At 38.2% G+C, this 27,480-nt stretch overlaps 1 protein-coding gene across 5 annotated transcripts in view; it reads left to right on the top strand.

Moving 5' to 3' along the window:
• Positions 1-27,480, top strand: part of ACSL4 (acyl-CoA synthetase long chain family member 4) — an 85,944-nt gene that overhangs the window by 23,478 nt on the left and 34,986 nt on the right. For 3 of the 5 annotated variants that reach the window (XM_010378640.2, XM_010378615.2, XM_010378633.2), the window contains exon 2: positions 14,994-15,046. The exons of the other annotated variants lie outside the window; for them this stretch is intronic. The gene's annotated coding sequence lies outside the window, so the exon portion shown is untranslated. The remainder of the gene's footprint in view (positions 1-14,993; positions 15,047-27,480) is intronic. 5 annotated transcript variants of the gene reach the window in all.

Below are 27,480 nucleotides of genomic sequence, written 5' to 3'. Positions count from 1 at the left end.
GTGATCCGCCCGTCTCGGCCTCCCAAAGTGCTGGGATTACAGGCTTGAGCCACCGCGCCCGGCCTTGGACTATAATTTTTTTAAAGTCACAAATTAAATACCTATACACGGAGATATTTTCTTACAATGCATCTGATTTATCTTATATGTGTTTAAGATACAAGTGTGTTCTTTGTGAGATGAGAAATTGACTTCAGTTTGAAGTCATCAGTTAAGGTGTTAATCTAGATTCTAGAAATTAGATAATAAATGTTGCACATAAACGAAGATTGTAGTAATTTGATATAATTGAAACACTTGGAATAAAGAGTCTTGTGTGTGTATGTGATTAATGGTGTACAGCTGGTGCTTTTATTTACTTGCCCATCGTATATGACTGTGGATTCAAACAGGAGTTTTTACTTGGAAGTGTTTTTCCATGAGTGAAGGTTGGCTTCTGCTAATATACCCATGCCATACCTATACTACCTTGTTCTCTGTGGGACAAAAGTTAGGATACAACTAGGGTCATCATTAGGATATTTTTGCAAAAGAAAGAGGGATTTGATAATTATGCTGGGACAACCACAGGACAGTCCTTGGAAAGCTGGGAAATGTGTTCACTTTCATTTTATTTTAATTTAATTTAATTTAATTTTACTTTATTTATTTTATTTTATATTTTATTTTTTGAGACAGTTTCACTCTTGTTGCCCAGGCTGGAGTGCAATGGCCTGATCTTGGCTCACTGCAATCTCTGCCTCCCGGGTTCAAGCAATTCTCCTGCCTCAGCCTCCTGAATAGAGGGGATTACAGGCATGCACCACCAGGCGCAGCTAATTTTGTGTTTTTAGTAGAAATGGGTTTTCTCTGTGTTGGTCAGGCTGGTCTCGAACTCCCGACCTCAGGTGAGCCGCCTGCTGCGGCCTCCCAAAGTGCTGGGATTACAGGCGTGAGCCACCGCACCCGGCCTTGCCTTCATTTTAACCAGTTTATCTGGGGATCAAGTTTGTGACTCTAGCTTCAGAAGTACTGGCTCAACCCAGTTTAGTGAACCATCAACGACAGAGAGATTTCCCTTTGGAGTAAAAATGTTAATTTTTGAGTAAATATTCTATTGTATTATTATATTTGAATTGTATGCATAGCAGCTGTATTCTTTTTATACTTTCTAGCATTGTGAACCCCATGCTGCCAGACCTTGTTGGGGTTATTACAGGACACATTTGTAGATGTGTGGGCTTTACAGGAAGTGAAATTACTTAATGATACTTTACCACTGCTTGAAACATTTTGAAATAAGAACTTTGAGAGAAAGAAATGATTCAGCCTTTTCTGCCTCCTACTTTTCGAAATCAGTTAGTACACATTTGTAATGTGATAGCACAGTTGATTGGAATGTCTGAAGCTAGACAGGTAAGATGATATCCTCTGAAGTTTGAGTATTTGGTCCCAGAACCACGTTGTAAAGAAGAGAGTACTGATGGAAAGCTCACTTCTGAAATACCCTCCTTTCACAGGCCCTCTGATCACCCGTGTGGAAAGTAGCCCTCTGGGTCTACTAATCACAGACATCAAATGAATGATATTCATTTGGTTCCTTTTGCTTAAGTTACCTTCTCCTGGGGCAGGCTTCATTTCCTGTAGGGGACTAATTCTGGTCAGTTGAAAAACATTTTCATTATGGGGCAGAAGGTTGCAAGTATGGCATGGTACCTATTCAGTCTCGTGCAGATATAATCTGGCATTTGAGTTCCCATTTGTTTTGTTTTAATAGGATAAGTAAGTAGAACTCTTAGCTTTAAAGAAATTATACTTTCATCTGTGAAGAACCCCTCGTGATTGTCTGGCTTTTTGATCCTGTCTGTTCACTTGCTATTACAGGTTGAGTATCCCTTATCCAAAATTCCTGGGGCCAGAAGTGTTTGGATTTTGGAATTTTTCAGGTTTTGGAATATTTGCATTATATACTGACTGGTTGAGCATCCCTAATCCAAAAATCTGAAGTAGTTCAATGAGAATGTCCTTTGTGTCATGTTGGTGCTCACAAAGTTTCAGATTTTGGAGCATTTCAGATTTTGGATTTTTAGATTAGGGAGACTCAGCTTGTACTAGTCAATTTTTGTTAGTCACGTTTTGACATAGGGGGCCACAAGGATGCTTAGCTTCAGAAAACAGTTAACCATGGTAGTTATAGTAAGGAAGAAAACCCTCATTTTATTTAGTTTATAGATTATATTACATGAGCAAAAGAAGAGTTTATTTTGCTTTGAGCCTAATTTAAAAACAGAAGAGTCTAACCTGCTTTCCTTAGTACAGGTAAATCCAAGTTTTAGCTCCTTTTACAGTATTACTTTGCCACTTGAGTAGGGCTAAACACCTTTTGGACCATATTAATTGTTACTATCAATACACAGACACACATTAGAATTAATTGAAAGGCTGGTGCTGTATTTTCTACTTTATTATTAAATGATAAAAGTGACATTCACTGTAGAAGTTTTAGAAAATGTAGGGAAATTATAAGGATAAAACTAAAAATAACCTCTAGGTGGGCGCAGTGGCTCATGCCTATAATCCCATCACTTTGGGAGGCTGAGGCAGATGGATCGCTTGAGCCCAGGATTTGGAGACCAGCCTGGGCAATATGGTAAAATCCTGTCTCTACCAAAAATACAAAAAAGTAGCATGTGGTGGCGCATGCCTGTCGTCCCAGCTACTCAGGAGGCTGAGGTGGAAGGATGGCTTGAGCCCAAGAGGTCGAGGCTGCAGTGAGCCGAGATTGCACCACTGCTTTCCAGCGTGGGTAACAGAGCAAGACCTTGTCTCAATTAAAAAAAAAAAATCACCTGTAATTCTACAACCTAGAGATTAACATTTTGGTTTATAGCCTACATAAATTTGAGGAAGTTGATCTTGCGTATGAAATTTCATCTTAAACCAATTTTACTTCATATATCTTAAACATTTTCTCATACTCTTAAATACTCTGGCAATACTGCATTTGATGGCCGTATAGTATTTGATCACATGGATACATTATTTTACCAATCTCCTATTGGGCATTTGAAGTTGTTCCTATTTTTTTTCTGTTATCTGTACCACCATGATGACTGTCCTCTATTTTTTGTGTGAATCTCTAATGATTTCCTTTAGGATAGGGGTCCCCAACTCCCAGACCATGGACCTGTACTGGTCCATGGCCTCTTAGGAGCTGTGCTGCATAGCAGGAGGTGAGCGACAAGTGAGCATTTCTGCCTGAGCTCTACCATTGGTCCCTGGTGCCCAAAAGTTTGGGAACTGCAGCTTTAGGATATTCCGAGAAATAGAAAGTGAAATTACAAGTGCAGGAAGTATAACTGAAGGCCTGTTGTCACGTATTGCCAAGTTGTTTTCTATTTAGCGTGTACTAATTTCTACTTCTGTCAACAGTATATAAAGTGCCTTTTTGTATACTTTTGGCAGCACTAATTTCTTTATTCTTAATTGGCACTAGTTTTTATGGACCCGCAGCGCATTGCTATCTGTTTTAGTAAATAAAAGTTACTCATGGCAGAAATGAAAGTAAGGATGCGATATTATAAGTAGTAGTACTGCAAGGAACTGGTAACCCCAGCTGGTACTTTGAGAATTGTCTAAACGGACTATATTTTAACTCTAAGAGTCTATGTTTCTAAAAATATATTTTTCCTTTCTGAAATGCTTTATCAGTCTCTAATGTAGAGGAAAGTGCTAATTTTTTCTCCTAAAATTATAATTCCATATGTACTTTCTGCTCATTATGTTAGGCATTTCTCTGTGTGTAAGACTTACGTTTTTGTCATTTTAAACAAAAACAAAACATACCTTCTGGCAAAAATTATACAAATTTTGTGGGAAGTCTTGATTGTTACACAGGAGTACTTTCTGGTTAAGAACACTTAAGGTAACAAACAATTTCTTCAAGTATTGTTCAGGTCTCTAGTATTTTAATGAATGTCTTGTAAATTCAGATTCATCCATGTATCAACACACTTCTTGACTAAACTTGGAAGGGAGGGAGAGTTATGGTAAGGTCAGTGTTTGCTGTTACGTAATCTGTTTGTCCAAAATATTTAAAAATCAGTATCGTAAGATTCTTGATTCTGAGTCAATTACCAGTGTGACAGCAATTTTCATATGTTGAAAGTTTTTTCCCCAGTAGTTGTTTCATAATAATCAAGCTGTTTCTTAGGTGTGGACCTAAAAAAGCATGATCTGTTGATTTTTATGACTTTGAAAAATTCTAACTTAAATGCAATTGATATATTCAGAGCTCATAAAGAGAATGTCCTTTCACTGTTGATACCACGCTAATTTAATTCTAGGTAACTGAAATAATAGGAATGGTGTACTTTCTTGTTTTTTCATATTCTCACATTCATCTTTTATCTAGTCTCAAGATCTTAAGAGTAAAGCTGTAATTACAACTGATTAGAAAGAATTTCCTAATTTTAGTACAGAGGGAAGTACATAGGGTGCTTTCTTAATGTTCTAGAAAGCAGACCCTATTTTAGCTTCTTAGTCACGGAGTAGGGGGAACTGTTTCTTTCTTTTTAAAATTATTTTATAGTTATTGTTATGTTCAGTTTTTAAAATTCTTACAACACTCTGTGAGGAAGGTAAAGAGTAGATTAATAAATTTTAACGTCAACCTCGTACTTCACTCCATAATTTATTTGTGTTATAGTAAGTTATTTTAAGCTAGTATATACCCCATTCAAAAGTCAAGATTTAAATATTATTGCTAAAAAGTAAATGGGGCCTGGTGTGGTGGCTCACACCTGTAATTCTAACACTTTGGGAGGCTGAGGCGGGCGGATCACCTGAGGTCGGGAGTTCCGAGACCAGCCTGACCAACGTGGAGAAACCCCGTCTCTACTAAAAATACAAAATTAGCCAGGCGTGGTGTCGCATGCCTGTAATCCTAGCTAATCGGGAGGCTGAGGCAGGAGAATCGCTTGAATCTGGGAGGTGGAGGTTGTGGTGAGCCAAGATCGCGCCGTTGCACTCCAGCCTGGGCAACAAGAGTGAAACTCCACTTCTCAGAAAAAAAAAAAAAAAAAGGAATTTTCTGGCATTTAAAAAACTTTCTATTTGTCACTAAATATGAGGGATGGGTGGGTTTGTGGTTAAAAAAAATAAATAACAACACTTTCCCAAAAGGTACATATTTAAACTGAATTTCAAAGCTGAGATAAAAAGTATGGCTCAGAAACTGGAGATTTCAATTAAGCCTCAGGTAAAGGAAGCACATAGGCAGAATAAACCACACAGACAAAATGTCAAAGCAGGCAATGTTTGTCTTTGAGCATCTTCCATTTCTTATTTTAGTAGGCATCTCACTGGTTCCCTGTGTCTTTTACCCTGCTTTTTGTCACTGGTAGCAGAACAAGCTAAACTTCCTTAAGCAAAACTGTCCTAAGAGATGTATACTGCAGAGACTTCCTAAAGAGAGATGGATGGATTCATTTGGAAACCTCTGTGTGCACACTCTAATTGGTATTCATTTTTCCCTGGAGAATGATTACACCTATATAATTACAAAGTTGCCTTTGAAAACTATTGGCACCAAAAATGGACAATAATTAATCACCCATCCCTCATTTTTTAAAACCATTTTATTGTGGTATGATTGACATAAAGAAAGCTGTAAAAATGGAATGTAAACAACTTGGAGAGAATAATCACCACAATCTATGCCATAAACCCATCCATCACCTCCAAAAGTTTCCTTCTGCCCTCTTTTGTATTGTTATTTGTGTGTATGTGTGATAAAAACACTTAACATAAGATTTACCCTATTAGCAAATTTTAAAATACACAATGCAATATTGTTAAGTATAGGCACTATGCTGTACAGTAGATCTCTGGGACCTTTTCATCTTTCATAACTGAAACTTTGTATCATTTGACTAATACCATCCTGTTTCTCCCTCTACCCAGCCCCTGGTCACCACCATTCTGCTCTCTGCTTCTTTGAGTTTGACTATTTTAGTTTCCTCCTATAAATGGTATAATGTAGTATTCGTCCTTCTGTGTCTAGCTTATTTCACTTAGCATAGTGTCCTCCAGGTTTGCCCAAGAGAAGAGTTTCTTTTTTAGAGACAGGCTCATTATCTTCACTTTAAAGCCTATTTTGGTTCTGAGAGTCTACAACTTGGTATGTCAGGAGTGAAATTTGTGTGCTTGCAGTTCATTAGGCACTTGATAGATCTACATCAGTATTTATATATCTCCATACTAATCACAGGGGAGAATTTATGTAACAAAATGAATGATAATAGAATTATTAGCTAAGATTGTAATTTTTCTCTTGGCATTCAAACTAGACTCTGTCTTTGAGTTTAGATGAAGAGAATGGGTCTAGGATAAATAAGCATTGCTTATTTGCTTTAATTTTTACCTTAGATAAGAAAAATAAAAATAAATAAACTGCTTCAAAATGGATAAAGTGAAAACTATCAGAATACTGCATATTTATCTATGCAGAGAAATAGATAATGGATATGTAATTTGTCATGGATATGTAATTTGGTCATGGATATGTAATTTGGTGTCTCAAGCAAGAAGGCATCAGAGAATGTGAATATGGCATAGTTTATAAGATCTTTGACCTAGTAATCATACTTCTAAGAAATGCGAGGGAATAATTTTATAGTCTTGAAGTGGGAAAATGACCCAGAAGCCATAAAGGAGATACATTTTACTACTAAAAACTAAAAAACAAACAACAACAAAAAACCCCACAATATTTATCCAAAACAAGCACTCAAAACAGAGTAAAGCTATAATGGAGAAAATATTTGCAATATCTCAAAGGGCTTATTTCCTTAATATACAAAGGGCTCTTATGAATCATAAGAAAAAAATGAAAAACCAAGTTGAATATGGGCAAAGAACTTGAGCAAGTAATTTATATAAGAAATTCAGACATAGTGAATTTTTTTTTTTTTTTTTTTTTTGAGATGGAGTCTTGCTCTGCAGTGGTGCGATCTCGGCTCCCTGCTACCCCCACCTCCCAGGTTCAACCAATTCTCCTGCCTCAGCCTCCTGAATAGCTGGGATTACAGGTGCCTGCCACCACACCTGGCTAATGTTTGTATTTTTGGTAGAGACAGGGTTTCACCATGTTGGCCAGGCTGGTCTCAAACTCCTGACCTCAAGTGTTCTGCCCGCCTTGGCCTCCCAAAGTGCTGGGATTACAGCATGAGCCACTGTATCAAGCCAGTGAAATATTTTCATATGTTCATTGTCTAATAGTGAAAAGCAAAAAATTAAGACAGTGTTTTTGGTATCTGTCAAACAGTTCAATCTAGTATTGGAGGAGATATGGGGAAATGGGCATATTAATATACTGCTGGTGGGAATATGAAACACTATATTCTTTTTTAGAGGGCATTTTTACATTTTTATAAAAAAAATTTTAGACTTACAATAGAGTTGCAAAAATTATACACCTTTACCCAATTTCCCCTAATGTTAACATGTTACACAATTATAGTACAATTATAAAAACTAAAAATGTTCCTAATCTGGGTTAATCTAATGTTTTTTCATGATTTGATTGAGATTATGCAATTCGGGCAAGAATACCACAAAAATGATGCTGTGTTCTTCTCAGTGAATCAAGCTAGGGCTTACATGATATAGATGCACCTTATTACTGGTGATGGTAAGTCTGATCACCTAGTTAAGATGGTATCAACTGTGTTTTTCTACAGTAATGTTATTATTTTCCCTTTTGCAATGAAGTAATATCAATACACTTTTTATTAATACATATTTGGGGGAGATCCTTTGAGACCATGTAATGTCCAGTTTCAGCTTTTGCTCACCAGCATTAGCATTCACTGATGGATTTTGCCTGTAGTAATTATTCCTGTGGTGCTCTAATGGAGATTTTCTATTTCCTTTATTCCTTCTACATTTATTAGAATTCTTCTGTAAGGATGATTAGTCTCTTCTCCCTCATTTACTTATTCAGTCGTTCATTTATATTAGTACGGACTCATGGATATTATTTTATTCTGTGGGATATAATCTAGTATTACTGTTATTTGTTGCCCAGGTTGTGTTAATACCAGCTTTGGCCGTTGGGAGCTCTTTTTTGGTTGACCCCTGTGTCCTTTTCACATGTCCCCATTTAAAAAAATTCAGCCCTTCTTTATTCCTTGGCACCAGATGACACTAACCTCATCTTGAATATTTCCTGCCTCAGACCTGGAATCAACTGCTCCAAAGAGCTCTGGTTCCTTTTCTTAGAGAATTGTATTTGGAACCCAAGATCTGTGTGCTAGATCTGCTCATTGCTATTGGGGTATCGCAGCTTCTAGGCCTGGAGGGCAATTTTTAATAGACTAAATATAAAATGATCATACCCCTTTGAATCAGCAATTCTGCTAGATATAAACCCTCTAGAATCACTAGCATAAGTATATTGATAGGGATGTTCATTGTGATCTTTTGAATGATCAGAAATTAGAAAAACCCCAAATGTCTACCAACAGAGAATATGGGTTAACTTAATTGTGATGTCATGTAATCAATGGAATGCCATGAAATGGTTAAAAAGTAGATCTGTGTATTCTGCCATGGAAAGACATGTAAGAGAGTCAGTTTTTTGTTTTTCTTTTTCTTTTTGAGACAGAGGTTTGCTGTTGCAACCTCCGCCTCCTGGGCTTGAGTAATTCTCCTGCGTCAGCCTCCCGAGTAGCTGGGATTACAGGCGCCCACCACCATGCTCGACTAATTTTGTTTTTGTATTTTTAGTAGAGATGGGGTTTCACCATGTTGGCCAGGCTGGTCTTGAACTCCTGATCTCATGTGATCCACCCACCTCGGCCTCCCAAAGTGCTGGGATTACAGGTGTGAGCCACCGCACCCGGCCCAGTGTTTTTTTTTTTTTTTTTTTTTTTTTTTTTAAAGCAAGTTGCAGACATGTATAGATGGTATGATTCAATTTTTGTTTAAAAATTTTATGTGTTGGCCAGGCGAGGTGGCTGATGTCTGTAATCCCAGCGTTTTGGGAGGCTGAAGTGGGTGGTTCACTTGAGGTCAGGAGTTCAAGACCAGCCTGTCCAATATGGTGAAACCCTGTCTCTACTCAAAATACAAAAATTAGCTGGGCACTGTGGTGTATACACGCCTGTAGTCCCAGCTACTCAGAAGGCTGAGGCAGGAGAATCTCTTGGACCTGGGAAGTGGAAGTTGCAGTGAGCCAAGATCATGCCACCGCACTCCGGTCTGGGTGACAAAGTGAGACTCCAGCATCTCAAAAAAAAAAAAGTATGTGTGTATTAGAATATGCTTAGAAAAAGGGCTTCAAAGTTACCCACCAAACATAAAAACTGTTATTTCTAGGTGGTTGGATAAAAAAGGACACTTTCACTTCATTTGATATATTTTGTAATGTTTGAATATTTTTATTTTATTTTTTGTTTGTTTGTTTGTTTGTTTATTTATTTATTTATTTATTTATTTATTTATTTTGAGACAGAGTCTCACTCAGCCAGGCTGGAGTGCAGTGGTGTGATCTCTGCTCACCACAGCCTCCGCCTCTGGGATTCAAGTGATTCTCCTGCCTCAGCCTCCTGAGTAGCTGGGACTGCAGGTGTGTGCCGCCACGCCTGGCTAATTTTTGTATTTTTAGTAGAGATGGGGTTTCACCGTGTTTGTCAGGCTGGTCTCGAACTCCTGACCTCATGATCTGCCTGCCTCAGACTCCCAAAGTGCTGGGATTACAGGCATGAGCCACTGTGCCCAGCCCTGAATATTTTTTAAAAACTTTTAAAAAAAGTTTTCTATCTTTTCCATGAAGCAACGTATCTAGTTCATTCTTTACATTGCACAGGCTAGATTTTGGGTAGTTGTACTTATAACATTTATTTAATATGTTTTAATATTTACAAATCAGATGACTCACAATCTTTTTTTTTTTTTGAGACAGAGTTTCGCTCTGTCGCCGAGACTGAAGTGCAGTGGCGCCATCTTGGCTCACTGCAAGCTCCGCCTCCCGGGTTCCCGCCATTCTCCTGCCTCAGCCTCCCAAGTAGCTGGGACTACAGGCACCCGCCACCATGCCTGGCTAATTTTTTTGTATTTTCAGTAGAGACAGGGTTTCACCGTGTTAGCCAGGATGGTCTCGATCTCCTGACCTTGTGATCCGCCGGCCTCAGCCTCCCAAAGTGCTGGGATTACAGGCGTGACCCACCGCGCCCGTCCGACTCATAATCTTATAACAACTTAGTCCTCCTGTGCTACACATCCACATATACTCTTTTTTTTTTTTTTTTTTTTTTTTGAGGTGGAGTCTCGCTCTGTCACCCGGGCTGGAGTGCAGTGGCCGGATCTCAGCTCACTGCAAGCTTCGCCTCCCGGGTTCACGCCATTCTCCTGCCTCAGCCTCCCGAGTAGCTGGGACTACAGGCGCCCGCCACCTCGCCCGGCTAGTTTTTTGTGGTTTTTAGTAGAGACGGGGTTTCACCATGTTAGCCAGGATGGTCTCGATCTGCTGACCTCGTGATCCGCCCATCTCGGCCTCCCAAAGTGCTGGGATTACAGGCTTGAGCCACCGCGCCCGGCCTTTTTTTTTTTTTTAAATGAGACAGAGTCTCAGTCTGTCAGCCAGGCTGGAGTGCAGTGACGCAATCTTGGCTCACTGCAACCTCCGTCTCCCGGGTTCAAGCAATTCTTGTGCTTCAGCCTTACCAGTAGCTGGGATTACAGGTGCGCACCATGGCGCCCGGTTAATTTATTTTTGTATTTCTAGTGGAGAGGGAGTGTTTCACCATGTTGGCCAGGCTGGTCTTGAACTCCTGACCTCAGGTGATCTGCCCGCTTTGGCCTCCCAAAGTGCTTGGATTACAGGCGTGAGCCACCGTGCCCGGCCACATTCACATATATTCTTTTTTTTTTTCTTTTTTTGAGACAGAGTCTCACTCTGTTGCCCAGGCTGGAGTGCAGTGGTGCGATCTCAGCTCACTGCAACCTCCGCCTCCCTGGTTCAAATAGTTCTCCTGCCTCAGCCTCCTGAGTAGCTAGGATTACAAGCATCCACCACCACGCCGGGCTAATTTTTGTATTTTTAAGAGAGGCGGGGTTTCACCATGTTGGTCAGACTGGTCTCGAACTCCTGACCTTCTGATCTGCCTGCCTCAGCCTCCCAAAGTGCTGGGATTACAGGCGTGAGCCACTGCGCCTGGCTCACATATACTCTTAAGGGGAAAAGAAAAGTTTCTCCCACAGCTTAGCCTGTGAGTGACACCTTCCGTAGTTTGGCTTACGACAGTTTTTTAGTAGTTTTTAATGTGTCATTTTCTTGTTCCTTTATGGTTTTTAAAATAAATTTTAAGTATACAATTTTTAGTTTTGAAAATTTTGGAAGACACTAAATCAGCAGAAAAAACCCAAAATATATGCAAATATTAAAACAATTCACCTCTAATCCTACCACCCAGCAATAACTGTTAGTATTTGAAATACATTTTGCTAATTTTTCTATGAATATGTGACACTCAAATATATGTACGTATGTAGAATGGAGTCATACATACTGTTTTTGACCTGTATTATTTCTTGATAACATTTCTAAACATTGAAATGTATTTTAGTATGGCAGTTTTAATCTACTATTTACCAATATGTGATTTCTGTATACTTATCTAAAATAAGACCTATCAAGGACCATTGCGTAGGGAATTGTTTTGAAAAGGACTTGGCCAGAATTTACTTTTAGATTTGAACATTAAGTGCTAAAAACTTTCTTAATATTTTTCTTTTCTTCTTTTTGTTTTTGAGACCGAGTCACTCTGTCACCCAGGCTGGAGTGCAGTGGCGTGATCTTGACTCCCAGGTTCAAGCGATTCTCCTGCCGCAGTCTTCCCAGTAGCTGGGTTATAGGCATGCACCACCACACCCAGCAAATTTTTGTATTTTTAGTAGAGACAGGGTTTCGCCATGTTGGCCACGCTGGTCTCAAACTCCTGACCTCAGGTCATCTGCCCACCTCAGCCTCCCAAAGTACTGACATAACAGGCATCAGCCACCACCCCCGGCCAAAAGCTTTCTTAATATTTTTCCACTGTTTTCTGAAACATTCTATTTTAAACTTATTAAGATCCATTTTTGAGACATTCAGTATAGGACGATGATTTTTCGTGCTTGAAACATTTCCAACAGATGCTATCACAAGTTTAGTATTGACTTTGCTTGTGGAAGAATGTTTTCAAAATATTGGTTAAGAGACCAACTTATTTGCAGAGAGGGCTAGAGCCAAACACATTAATGATTTGTTTTTAAGTCTGTCCCCATATATGAGGGTTGTCTGAAATTGAACACTGCCTTGTATTTGTATCAGTTTTTACTTTTTTTGTATCACTTTTTGCTCTCCTATTAGCTGCATGTACTTCGTTTTGCTCACTGGCATTTGGTGAGTTGGGCTTTCTCAGTGCTGCCTTCTTTTCTAATGGTAAGATAATAAACTCTTGATGCTGTATTATCCCTTTTTTCTTTTTTTAATGCCACCATGTTACTGTTAGGTTGAAATAAACAATATTATATGCTTCAGTCTGTTAACAATTTGCTAGGCTAAGACTTTCTAACTTTCTTATGTTACAAAAACCTTGCATATATCTGAAGTGAAAGAGTCTGAAGTTTGTTTTACAGTTTTAGCTAAATCATCCCAATTCCTGATCGTCTGTAAATTCAACCCGCATGGTGTTAATCTGCTTAGTTTTTTATATTAAATTATTTCTTCAATTTGTTTTAATATAATGCAAATTTAACAGGGAGGTGCTATTTTGTAGGAGGAGACTAGGAGAGAGGAGAGTGCGGGATCAGTTTTTCTGTTGTGTAGAACTAAATTAGGCTAGGTTACAAAATGTGATTTGGTTTCCTTTTCTTTCCCGGGTAGCTGCTACTTTCTTTCATTTTTTTGTGATGAAAGAAATGGCTTTTAAGGTGATAGGCATTGAGAAAAATTACTTCCTTAGCATTAGAGAACCTCTGAGAGTTGCTTCTCCTGCTCAGCCAATTTGGGGCTAAGAGAATGGAGATGAGTAGAAGGTTTAAGCTGGGGCTCTCATCCAGCTTGGAGAATTCCCTGACACTCTCTAGTACCAAGGGTCAAGATTTGACTATCCTTTGCAAATATTTATTTATGGAGTTATTTTCCAAATTAAGCAAACTAGCAAGATAGTTTTGTGTTTTCCCTTATCCTTCTCCCCTGCAACTTCCACCTTTAGATCTTTAGATGATTTTATAGAAGGATGGGTTTTTTTTTTTTGGTCATTTATTTTTAAGTTATTGGAATTATCTATGGGGGAAATGTGTACGTTTTTATATAGAAGTATGAAGTTTTTCTTTCCCAGCATTCTCCTTGTGAGCTCTTTGGATCTTATTTTAATATAAGTGCCCCCGCCCTCCGCCCCGCCTTCATGTTAATAGCCAAAAAATAAGAACATATGAAATGGCATGACTTCTGTTTATAAGTAGTTTTAACTATTTGTGTTAAGACATATACTGATGCTGTCCCTGGTAACCCCTCAACAAAAGTAGATTGTGGATATTAACATAAAGTTGAAAGTAGTTCACTATTAGTAACTAGTCTTTGTTAGTAATAGGCTTGGGTATAAATCATTCTTTCCTTCATCTCTTTAATAGTAGCAAGGAGAAAATTAACTGTCTGAATTAACACCAGCTAGTTAGTGTGATGATTACAGTTATGTGGATGTTTGTATGACTTCCATGGGGGCGTCTAGACTAAAAAAACAAAAAAAAAAAAAACCCAAAAAACTCGAAGGGTTATTCTTGATACATAATCATATGCAAGTAGTAGTGAATACTGCTGGATGGAATAAAGCCTCAGTTATTTAGAGTATAGCATCATGCCCAGGGAGCCCCAGCTCTGTAGAAAGCAATATCAAATTACTGAAGGGCCTTATTTTACTATTCCAAGTATTCAGGTGGTAAGTAGTTTACTCCTGCATTGTCCAAAATAGGTCAACCCCAACCCTAAACTGACAAACATTTCTGGTGTATATATCTTTTTCTTTTTCCCTCCCTTCCTCCCTCCCTCCCTTCCTTCCTCCCTCCTTCCTTCCTTCCTTCCTTCCTTCCTTTTTCTTTTTCTTTTTTTTTTTTAAGACAGGATCTCACTCTGGTTGCACAGTCTGGAGTGCAGTGGTGCAATCTTGGCTCATTGCAGCCTTGACCTCCCAGACTCAGGTGATCCTCTCACTTCAGCCTCCTAAGTAGGTGGGACTACAGGCATGCACCACCATGTTTGGCTAATTATTTGTATTTTTAGTAGAGATGGGGTTTTGCCATTTTTCCCAGACTGGTTTTGAACTCTTGGATTCAAGGAATCTGCCTGCCTTGGTCTCCCAGGGTGCTGGGATTACAGGTATGAGCCACCATTGCCTGGCCCTTTTGGTGTATATCTTGAAAAATGTCACAAAAATGGTGTGTTTACAGACTGAAAGAAGATGGAAATATATTTAGGTTTCTACTTAGACTAGTGTCGTATTTGTATTTGGGAAGGAACCTTGTGTTGTTTCGAGGAACTTATTCGTTTTTGGTTTCGATGGGAGAATAGATGCCTATAGTCATCTGCGTGTGGGGATGGCTGTCTTGTGTGACTGACTAGTTTGCTGTGGTCAGACATTGTCTCTGTGTCTGAATATGGCTTTGGTCCTGACCATAGGGGATTCAGAGATACAAATAAAACCGTTAAGAACATGGCTCTTGCTTCTTGTCATTTTTCCATAGAGTTTCAACTACTGTTACTTAGAGTCTGGCTCAGTTACTTTCTGAGATTGTAATAGCACTAATTCTAGTCAGACACTCATCTCTAGTCATTTCTTGCTTTTCCTTTAGTAAAAAGGAAAAGCTTACGAGCTAAGGTGCGCAGATAATGTGAATAAGCACTCAACATTTCTTTTAAAGGGGCACTTGTCTCATGTCACTGTACTCATAAATGCTGTCTCTTACTGCAGATTGAAATCACAGAAGATATTCGTGTTCTTCTTAAGAGAAAAAGAGGACATTTGTAAGTATTTGTCCTTTAGAAATTCTAAATGTGTAATTTTATTAGCTTTTTGAGAAAAGTAAGTGACCATACTAATAGGCATCTTGACTCTTATAGAGGGAAAAACTCCACCAGTATTTATGACTGTGTTTAAAAAGGCACTATTTTATAGAGCAAAATAGGAAAACATTTTACCCTGTGCAGCTTCTAAAATTTAAACCATTTGCCACTCATTTGTAAAAGAGCAAGTGGTAATTAAAATCCAAGCAACATCTTTCTGTTTGAGTCCTACCCAAAACTGGAGTTAGAGATTAGAGTTCCAGTTCTGACTACTGAGGCTTATAGAATATGTGTCTTTGGTAAACTACTTAGTCTCTCGTTATCTCAGTTGCCTTATCTTTAAAATGGGTTTAGTAGTAAGTACACAATCAGGGGTTCATTATTATTATTATTGTTGTTGTTGTTGTTGTTGTTGAGACACAGTCTCCCTCTGTCTTCCAGGCTTGAGTGTAGTGGTGCCATCTCAGCTCACTGCAACCTCCGCCTCCCCCTCCCGAGTAGTTGGGATTACAGACACGTGCCACCATGCCCAGCTTTTTTTTTTGTATTTTTAGCAGAGATGGGGTTTCACCATGCTGCCCAGGCTGGTCTTGAACTCCTGGCCTCAAGTGATTATCCCACCTCGGCCTTCCAAAGTGCTGGATTACAGGCATGAGCCACCGCACCTGTCCTCAGTGGTTCGTTATTATTGATGAAGTTAAATCCATAGCAGTTTATGCTTGCCCTGATGCATTGAAGCTTATTGTTTTCTTTTTGTTGTTGTTTGTTTTTTGCCCCAAGATGGAGTCTTGCTCTGTCACCCAGACTGGAGTGCAGTGGCATGATCTCGGCTCACTGCAACTTCTGCCTCCTGGGTTCCAGCAATTCTCCTGCCTTAGCCTCCTGAATAGCTGAGATTATAAGTGCCCACCACGGCGCCTTACTAATTTTTGTATTTTTACTAGAGCAGGGGTTTCACCATGTTGGCCAGGCTGGTCTGAAACTGCTGACCTTGTGATTCGTCCACCTCGGCCTCCCAAAGTGCTGGGATTACAGGCGTGAGCCACCATACCAACCTGAAGCTTATTCTTTGAGAGACAGCCACAATGTATACTTGCGCCAAAGCTTATTGAAGAATAAACTTCAATGTATTGGGGCAAGTATACATTGAGGCTGTCTCTCAAACTGATTTAAGTGTATTTCTGATCTTCATAAATTTTTAAGTATATATTTCGTTGAGGCATCTATTCTAGACTACAATATGGAGTAAAAGAAATACAACAGAGCACTTAAAATTAAAATCATAGTGTTTGAGGCTTGGACTTTGAAATTTACCTATTCCCATAATCCCCAATTATTGACTTTTAGACCAGTGCTGGTTAGTGAAAACATTTTCACTGGTCCATGGTGAAGTGAGAAAAATAAGGCCAGCAGATCATGAGTTTTTAAAAGCTAAACATTTTCACTTTAAAGGAATGCTTCTTATAGAATATATCTTTCTAATTTAGGGGAATTAAACATGTTCTTTATCTCGTGAAATGATGGTGATAGTAAATGGTAGGGCTTTCAAAAAAATTCATGCTCGGCAAAACAACAACAACAACAACTTGGTAGCTCTGTGTCATTTCCCCCTACGATTCTTCTTTCTTTTACAGTTTTTACTGTTTTGTGATATCTTAAAATATGAACCCAACTTCTCATTTTACAGATGAGGAAACAGACATTGAGAGGTTAATTTGTTCCAGGTCTTACAGCTCAGCAGCTTGTGAACCAGGACGAAAACCCTATATGTGATACTGTCTCTCTAGAGTTCCTGGTTTTCTGAAAATTGCTTTCATTTTAATAGGTTATAAATTTGAAACTGAAGATATAGTAGTTCTTATGTGCTAATAACTATTTTTGATTTCCAAGTATAATGAAATTCAAAAGACCATGTTCTTGTATAGCGAAGTGCTGAAGTCCACTGATTAGCCTGCATTAGAAGAATCTTAAACATGGCCAAAGATTTTTATCAGCAGATCAGAATTAGCTGTCACCGAATTCAGCTACTTAGGTATTACACGCTCCCCAATGACTGACAAAGAAGTTAAAATATCAGTAAAGTTATTATTTCCTTTTGGAAGTTGACAGACTATACTGCCACTGTGAAGAGTGTAGTATTCAAACTTCTATAGTTAATTTAACTACAGAAAGTACTGTTTTCTCTCTCACAGATTCACACCCCCACACACAATACATATTTATACCAATCAATCTGCAGCCCATCTAGATTTGGAAGGGAAAAAACTACCAAGGTGAAGAGTAGAAGTTACCAGAAACATTGGCATGAACATATCTGGCCAGTTGTGTTCAGGAGATTGCAGATAGTACTCTGTGACACTTTGGAGGCTCCCCATTAATTGCCTTTGTTTGAACTTTCCCAAAGTATGTTTCAAAATGGAAATAATTAACTTCCATATCACCCTTGTCTCACTCATCTTACTGAAACATAAGCCAGATAAACAAATGAATGTGGAGGGAGAGAACAGAATGAAATGTATTCTCAATCCTAATGCGGAGACATTAACTCTAGGGGTACTTTTCCATGGCTTCTTATATTTGGCTTTGTGTGACTTACTTCTTTACGTAGGAATTCTTTAATTTCTGAAATGTCAGACATACTCAAAATGAAATGCTAATAAGGATAAAATGCATTTTTGAATTACCTGCTGTCTTTAGAATATGTGTCCTTCTGTTCTTTACTACGGCTAATATGTGAGCGTTGACTATATGGCCATAAAATTTCAATATTCAACAGATTATTGAATAATCTGTCTTTGAGTTCTTTAATTAGAATCACTTCTAAGATCCATTTAATACTGAAAAGCAGAATGAGTTTTTTGTTTTTTTTATCACGATACAATTTTGTATTATGGTAGTCAGGCAGCTGAATTATAGTCATTTATTTGGCCATTTTATAAGAAATGGTTTCAGACTACATTGTTGCATAATTTATTAACAGTCTGACATATTGGAAAGAACATTCATAAACTAACCTATTAAACTGGTTCCTCCTCTAGCAGATGGGGAGGGCAGATCATGTGGCAAAAAAGGGCATAGTTGTAAAATTCCCCCTGTAACATGAAGATATTCCTATGGGAAATACTACTGCTGCTTAAAGACTTTTTTGGAACCTACACTCATGGTTGAAAGCCCTAAGTTGTATTACTTTATTATAATAAATATGTAGGATTACAGGAAATAGATGTATAACCTATAGATATTTTGTATATTCTTCACTTGAAGAAAACACATTTGTTATAAAAGTTAACTTTAAAGTTAAATTCTATAACCCAATTATTTTTGGTTAACTTCTGTTAAAATCATATATATATCCCAACAGAGAAAAAGCACCCAGTAAATTGAAGACTTTGTAGATAAAATTAGTCTCCACTGTGGTACAATGGGCAGTTTAATTTAGCAGCAAGGTTTTGTGTACAGGGACCTGCAGCAGTTACTCTTTAGCATCAGGTGGACAACATTGACATTGTCATTGTGCTATCTGCTGCCCTTCTACAGCACTGAACCATTTGTATTGCTCTCTAAACACATATCACCCAGAACTTAGTTTTTGTCCGTTTTTCATTATGTTTAATAAAGTTTGATTACAGGTGCCCCCTCTAGCCTGATTTATCCTCAAGATTCCTTAGATGTAAGCTTTGGATTAAATTATTTACAACCAATTATTGGATTATATACAACCAATTCCCAGCTTTAGAAAGCTACATTTTTAAAAATCAAGTATATCTTGATCACTTGAAATGAGGAATAGATGTATAATTATACACAGTGTATGTGAAGTGTGTAGGCAGCAGCATTGGCTCCTAGAGCTCCTCATTTTAACATATACAGATAGGATACCGATTATAACATCCTATGACCTAGAAACAACATTATCTGATGCATGCTGGGGATCTTCTTAAGGCATGATAGGAGGGAACTCACTGTAGAGCATTAAAAGTATCTTCAACATGGCAGCTGAGGTGCTTTCTTTGCTGGGAAAAGCTGCAAAGAGACTGGCAGAATGGCGAATTCAGGAGTTAATACCTCTCCAGGTGATGAAGTAAACAGGGTCAGTTTATCTTGTGAGAGACGCACCCAGAGATCAGTCATAATTGTGAAAAGCTTCCAGTCAAACTAGCCAGGCACAGGTGTAATGTGTTGGTATACAGCATCTATATAGTCATCTTAGGTTTTGTTTTGCTTTTCTTGGTTTTAAAATGTATTTATTATAATTACTGTATATTTGAGCTTAAGGTTTGATTGCACAAGTTATTTTATATTGAATAGACTGCTTGTTATTTGCAATATAACAATTTGAATCAGATGAGACAAGTGCTGTAATGATACATGTATTTTACATGATTATTTCATCTTGCAGACTGATGAAAGATCTTGTTAGCAACTCTTAATGCCTTTATTTTCTTAAGGTATTGTCATTCTCTAAGTTTTAATGTTAAAGTATAAAGTTAATTGTAATGTCTCTTGTAAAGTTTGATTTCATTTACAAAGTGAAACCATTCTTAACCTAGTAGTTGAGCTTTCTCTTGTATGTTTTACAATCATTCCAAAAACAATTTGGAAGTTTTTAATAGTGTGTTAAAGAAAGTAAGATTTTAAGGAAGCACTCTGCCCCTTTACAAAAGTCTTTGTGATGCAACATCTATTTAGAAATATGATCTTTTAAAGTACAGCAAGTATTCTTACCTGTTTAATCTCTTGGAGCTTTTATAATTGTTTCCTGATTTAATGTTTACTAGTTACAACTAATCTGTTTCAGAAGGCAAATTGTCTCTTTATTTGGTGTTTAAATTACTCTTAAATAATGTGTAACTTGAAAATGAAACTTTAAAAAAGTAGCACTTATATTGTTAATTGTTGATTTTCAAATTGATTTAAAAACTATCGTTAAGATCTTATGTCAAGGACAAAGTTAATTTGTCACTACTGTATGTTTCAACTTGGCAGATGCATGGATCCTTGCTTGGTTTAGTTCATTTTCTAAAACTTTTGAAAAAATGTCTTGGCATTAACCAACTGCAGTTCAGTAGTTTTTCTCTTTCATTCTCAAATTGGTGTTGTGTCACATGCTTCTGGGTAAGACGATTTCTTCTTTTAAATTCAGACTTTAATTAATATGTAGTGTCTGTTTACTTTGTGTACTAGAGCTTAATATATCACTAATGCTTTTTGTGTTTAACCTGTCTTGGAGTGTTTGAAGTAACTGGAATGAAATACTTATTAAATCTCACCTCAGAACAAAAAAATAAAATAAAATTGAATCTGATTTTCACTAAAACTTCTAGTACTTACTAGACATCTAGACAGCCCCCGCCCCCAAGCAAAATGTCTTAGGATGTAGGACAGATCATTGCTCAAAATTGTTGCCAGTATTTCTTCATATCCAAAGTTTGTCACTCTCACTTATTTAGGTTATACCAATATGACTAGGATCACAGACAACTGAGCTAAAAACATGGACTTTAAAATCAAATCGTCCTGGGTTCAAATCTCTACTCAGCTGTGCTGTCTTGGGCAACTTAATCTCTCTGAGTCTGTTATATCTTTAAAATGAAGGTACTACCTCAAAGAAGTTTTCTGAAGGATTAAATGAGATAATAGATCTGAAGGACTTAGCACAGTACCTAGCCTGTAGTAAATGCTCAGTACCTGGTTATTACTATGATTCCCATATGGAATGGTGAAGTTCAACAGGAGCAATTAACTATCCAGTGACTGAAGATAATGCCCTGCCCTTTTCTGGCTGACATACAAATACATGATCTCAAGGAAGCACCAAAGTCCATGTCCTCCTAATGGTGGGATAGCAGTATCACTCTTCATACATGGAAGGACTGCATACCTTTGTGAAAAGTATCAGTGAAGATGCACATAGTGCAAATTGTGTAATCGTCATGCTTTTATAACACCAATCTTTTTCCTCTGTGCAACAGGCAGTTTTTCCAGTTTCATATTTTCTATTAAGCAACTAACAACACATGAAGTTTATTTTAATTACCAGGGATTTTAAGAGTATAGTATTTCCTAGGATGTTGACATGGACAAGTAATTGTTTTTAAGATGATTAAAGTTAGCTACCTTCATGTTATTGTACTTGCATATATTTTTACCTTATAGATTCAGAACAATTCCGGTACATTCTTAATTCAGTAAACAGTTTTATTGAAGCTAACACATGGAGGCACTGTTCCAGTCACAGATTCAGCATCAAATGAGACAAACTCTTTGCCTTGTGAAGCTTATATCTACTGGGGGCATAGACAGTAAACATGAAAAATAAAACATGGTATATTAGTGAAAAGTACTATGGACAAAAAATAATGCAAGTAAGGGACAGAAAGTGTGGGGAGTCCAATTTTAAAAGAAGGTGGTTGGAGAAATGCCTCACTGAGAAGGTGTTCTTTGAGTAAAGGAAAAAAAAGAGGCAAGAGAATAAGCTATGTAGGTGTCTTGGAAGAATATTCCAGGCAGAGAGAACATCAAGTACAAAGGCCATGAGGCAGGAACAAATGGGATTGCAGAACAGTGTTCCAGGGAAAGCGTACTAGGAGGTGAAGTCATAACCTTGGGGTAGGGGAAAGATTATATAGTCTTGTAGGTTATAGTAAGGACTTTAGCTTATATTCTGGGTGAGTCATATGGGAATTCTTTGAAAGATTTTGAGCAGAGGAATGGTATGATCTAACTTACATTTTGAGAATAGTACTGTGTCTTCTGAATTTAGAATTTATTGTGGGGGTACGAGGTGGAAGCAGGGAGACGTGATCGGCTATTCCATTTATCCACTTGAGAGATGATAGTGGCTTAAACCAGGATGGTAACAGTGGAGGTGGTGAGAAGTAGTTGAATTAGATTCAACTGTTTTGTAAGTCAAACCATTAGGATTTGCTGATAAATTGCCTGTGGAATGTGTGAGAAAGGGGGGGGGGGATGGTAAAAGGGTGAATCTAAGGTTTTTGGTCAAAACAAGTGGAATATATAGAGATGGGCAAGACTGGGTGAGATAGGATTGTGGAAAGATGATCTCAGTTTTAAACATGCTAAGTTTGAGGTATTTAACTGACATCTAAGTGGATCTGTTGAGGAAACAGTTGGATATACAAATCTAGTGTTTAAGGCAGACTTCCAGGCTTGAGGGAGAAATTTGGAAGTCATCACAACATATATGTGGTATTTAAAATTGTGAGGTTCAAGGACCAAGCCCCATACCATTTAAAGGCCAGGAATATGAGGAAAAAGCAGGAAAAAAAAAAAAAAAAAGACCGAAAAGAAATAGCCAGGGAAGTAGGAAGAAAACCTGAAGAATATGGTCTCCTGGAAGCTAAGTGATGAAGTTTAAAGCAGAAGAGGGCTCAGCTGTGTTAAAGGCTGCCAGTGGGTCAAGGAAGAAGAGTACTGAGCTTTAATTGACCTTTGGATCTAATAGCATGGAAGTCATTGGAGACCCTGATGAGGAGAACAAGTTTATAGAGTGGTAGGAGACGTAAGCCTGATTGTAGTAGGTTCAAGAGAGAGTAGGAGAGAACTGGGAGACAGAGAGCCATTGACATGTCTTTCAAGGAATGCCAAAGAGATAGTAAATAAATGGGCTATAAATGAAAAGAAGATGCAAGGGAGGGAATGATTTTTAAGATGAAAGAAATAACAGCTGGTTATGATGCTGAAGGGAATAGTTCAGAAGAGCAGGGAAAATTAATGAGGAAGGAAGAGAGGGAAGAATTGGTAGAGTAGCACTTCCATGTCCTTATAAAGACAGGGTGTAATGCACAAGTGAAGGGGTTGGCCTCAGCTTGGAGCATCAACAGTTCATCCATAGTCACAGGAGAGAAAAACAGCATGTGGCCACAGATGTGATTAGGTGGGTAGATGTAGCAGTGAGAGTCTGTGGAAATTCTCTTTGGATTGTTGCTGTTTTTTCTGCAAAATAGGTCAGCTGCTGAGAATGAGTCTGGATGAGGAATGTTGGTGGTCTGAAGAGAGTAAAGTATGAAATCCAGAGGAGTGGGCCAGTGAGTGTACTAGTGCAGTGTGGTCTCTCTGCATCAGGGAGAGGCCATTTGAGGTAGCAATCACAAATTTAAAGTGAGAGATTCAGCACAGTTGTGTGTTTCTCACAGCAAATTCAGCTGCATAGGTACAGGTACAGATTAGGTGGAGAATTGGATAGGATAGAACCAGGCTGTGGTTAAGATGATTAAGTACAACCAAGTGAGGGCGTGGCAAGAGAGATGAGAGTATTTATCAGGGACTGAGCATGATTGCCTATGGAATTTAAGAGGAAGAAGACAAAGGTTTCTCCCAAAAGCACTATAAAGGAGGTAATATAAGCAGTATTCCTGTTTTACAAATGAAGCCACTAATATAGACCTTTCTTTTTTAAATTATACTTTTAAGTTCTGGGATACATGTGCAGAACGTGCAGATTTGTTACATACGTATACATGTGCCATGGTGGTTTGCCGCACCCATCAACCCGTCACCTACATTAGGTATTTCTCCTAATGCTATCCCTCCCTTAGCCCCCCACTCCCTGACAGGTCCCTGTGTGTGATGTTCCCCTCCCTGTGTCCATGTGTTCTCATTGTTCAACTTCCACTTATGAGCAAGAACATGCAGTGTTTGATTTTCTGTTCCTGTGTTAGTTTGCTGAGAATGATGGTTTCCAGCTTCATCCATCTCCCTGCAAAGGACATGAACTCATTCTTTTTCGTGGCTGCATAGAACCACATTTTAAACCCAGATCTGTGAGCCTAGAAAATTTTTGTTGTTTCTCTTACGAGACATTATATTCTGCCTAATGATGGGTACGATGCTCAGCATCATACCCTTACCACCAACTCTTTTTTTTTTTTTGAAGTAAAATGAAATGTTTAAATGTTTTTTGAAATGAATTTATCAATAGACTGAGTATAATCCCTGACAAGGAAGTATTATAGTTTAAGATGATAGGCAAAACTGGGCAGAGGCTGGCTAGTGTACTTGAAAGAGCACTGGGTGCTCGATTTGTGCTCTACCATTCATTTGCTTCTCTGTAAGATGAGGGATCAGACAGTATCGCTTGTTCAAATACTCAGCTGAACTGGAAGTTCCAAGGAGTACCTTCAGGGGCTGTCATAGCCTCCCCTACCAGAGCAGCTATGCTTTTTGCTTTCATCTACGCTTGTGTTTTTGTATCTATATAAGATTCTATTCAAATGGATGACCCATGACCCCCTCACTACCTGCAGAAAGAATTTGAAAACCTCTAGACTAAATGATCTCTCTGGTTTCTTCTCACCTGAATGTTCTTTGAGCCTTGCCTACTCTGTGTGTGTGTGTGTGTGCATGCAATGTGTGTATGTCTGTACTAACCATTATGAGGATTACCTAGAAAGCATTTCTCTTTCTCCAAGACTTAAGGCAAGTATGTATAAAAGATTAAATTTATGTAACATCAATAACTAAAAAACATACAGTGCAGTTTAAATCCAACTAAAGTATAGGCTCTTCAAAAGCTATTTTCTATTTCTTTATATATCTTCAGCCTTAAGTCTGAAGAGTTCTCAATTGAGGATAAGGTGGTACTCACCCTTTAGGGGCATTTTGTAAATCTGAAGACATGCATTTATGTCTGCTAATATTGTCTCTGAGAATGTATGTATTGAAACAACTATTTTTTAAAATTTTAAATTAGTTTCTTTATGGTACTCTTTTATAGTACCAGTAAGAAATTATTTTTTAAAATGGTATGTTGGTAGATTATGACTATCCTTTGATGTTTATGAAGAGGTATCACAAAATATTTGTCATAAGAAAGAGGTATTGGGTTTGATATGGTTGAGAACTACTGGTCTGTGTTCTATACTAAGGCACCCAGAAGTTTGGAAGTGATGGTAGTATAATCATATATCAGATTGAGTGGTAGATACTGCTAATGATATGTGAAATTAGAAAAATTAAAGATTGTTCTGGACTTGGGTAGCCATGAAATCTTCAGTGGGAGGAGAGGATTGTTAGAGGGGATCTTACATTCAGCACTGTGATTAAACACTTGACATGACACACCTTATCTTGAAGAAATGAATGACCAGACTTGTCCAAGAGACTGAGAAAGTACTTTCCAGGTAGGGTAAATCATAGAATTTAAAGCTGGAAAGGCCCTAAGAATCACCTAGGCCAGACATTTTTAGTTCAGGGTTGTTGCCCTTTGAAGTTCATGGATGGATTTCAGGGAGCTTGTGAATCACTTGAAATTGTGTCTGTCATTTAGCATGTCTTTCTGAGGGGAATTGGGTTCCTAGTTCTCATTCTCAAAAAGGCCCATCATCTCTAAGAGGTTAAGGCCTACTGATCTAGTGTGATCCCAGATTCAGACAGATGGTTTGCTCAAGGTTACACAGCCAGTTAGGGGCAGAGATGAGGATTGACACCCGGTGACTTCTAGTTTCTTGCTGATTTCACTATACTCAGCTAAACTACATGAACAAAGGCACAGGCAGGATTAAGCTACAATTTTATATTAGATGGTATAAAAACAGTCAACTAGCCTGGGGTCAATTGAATTAAGTCTGTCAGTCTGTTTCTACAAAAGTTGCAGAAGGATGGGCTTCAGTTTGTCTCTTCAAAGTGAACTAATATTTTGATTTTTCTTGTTGAAATATGCTATGACTCACCAAAGTAGCTTTCTCAGTTGAAGGTAAACTCTTTGAAAAATATTCCTATTCTTAGGCCGGGTGTGATGGCTCCCACCTGTAATCCCAGCACTTTGGGAGGCCATTGAGGGCAGATCGCTTGAGCCCAGGAGTTTGAGAACAGCCTGAGCAGCATGGCGAAACCCCATCTCTACAAAAAATGCAAAAACACTAGCCAGGCATGGTAATATCAGCACATCTGTGTTCCCAGCTGCTCGGGAGGCTGAGGTGGGAGGATCTTTTGAGCCCTGGAGGCAGAGGTTGCAGTGAGCTGAGATCACACCACTGCACTCCAGCCTGTGTGACAAAATGAGATCTTGTCTCAAAAAAAAAAAAAAAAAAAAAAGCAAAATTACTATTTTTGAGCCTGTTTCCGCAGTTTCTTTCCAATGGCACTGTTTTTCTAACCTGCAGCAGCCCCCAGCTTTCTGCGTAATCCAATCAAAATTACTTTGCCTGATTTGTTAAATCTTGTAACTACCATAGCATATTTAGTCAAGCATATTTAGCGTATTTAGTGTATGCTGTGCCCCAGTCAGACTAGTGTCCTTGCTATTGGTACTTCCTATTCTCCCAAAGTCCTTTCATTCCCACCTTCATATCTTTTTCCGTATAGTCCCTGAGCCTGGAATGCCTTCCATTCCTCTTTCATTTCTAGATACCCAACATAAGGTCCAGCTTAAATCTAATCTCCACAACGCCTCTCCTAGTTACTCTTGGCCATTTTGCACTTCCTGTGAACTCCTTTTGCATTTATTGCTTATACTACTGCCTATACTGCATGTGGTAGTTATGTATTAGTTATGTATTACCACAAGGCTTTTCAGTGGAAATGCTTTAGTGGTCACCTTGGGAGTTGGGATTCAGGGAATTCTGGGGCAGGACTCTAGACATCCCCAAACCCTGTTTTGGCCAGAGCAACTCCACTTTTTAGTATTATATATGGGCAGTTTGCAGTAGTGTTTATTAGAAGAGATGATTTAGTTGCACCCCCTGTCCCCATGCCCCCAAACAGTTTCAAAAACACTGGATCTATCTTGTGTGATAGTTGACTCATAAATGTTAACTTATAATGGCCAAGGGCCAGGAATTAATACTACTTCAGTCTTGTATTACCACTCCTAGGCAACTGGTGCAGTTTTGAGCACAAAGTGGACATACAGGAAATGATTTTACAACTGCATTGATCCCATATGGGAAACAGGAGATAGTAAATAGCATTACCTGAGAAATGTACCTTAATGAAGAACTCAGAATAATGTTTCTGGGTTGACCTTTGAGAAATAAATCTAAGTTGGTAGTATCTGCCCCTCCACCCCCCGCCTTTGGATATAAACTTAACACTATTTAAAGATGTCTAGTTTACATGCACATGTTTAAGAAAAATCTCATTGGCATACCCTATTCTATCAAAGTTTTGCCAAACTTAAATATCGTATTCATGCATTTGCGTAAGCATTAAGGTTGTTGTTCAACTCACAGAATGATATGCAGAGTACCACTACACCTAGAAATCTAGAAAAAATTAAATTCAGAAGTTGATGTGCTCAAAGACATTTATGTCAATAATGATTACAAATGGAAAATGCCAGCCTTTCAGACCAGTTATTTCAGCTTTCTGTAATTAATTGTGTAAACTAATAAAGACCTGGGTATTTAAATCAATTGTGCTATCAACTTGTTAAT

Source organism: Rhinopithecus roxellana, chromosome 7, assembly GCF_007565055.1.
Source record: "Rhinopithecus roxellana isolate Shanxi Qingling chromosome 7, ASM756505v1, whole genome shotgun sequence".
Taxonomy (NCBI): domain Eukaryota; kingdom Metazoa; phylum Chordata; class Mammalia; order Primates; family Cercopithecidae; genus Rhinopithecus; species Rhinopithecus roxellana.
This window is presented reverse-complemented; position numbering and strand designations above follow the sequence as displayed.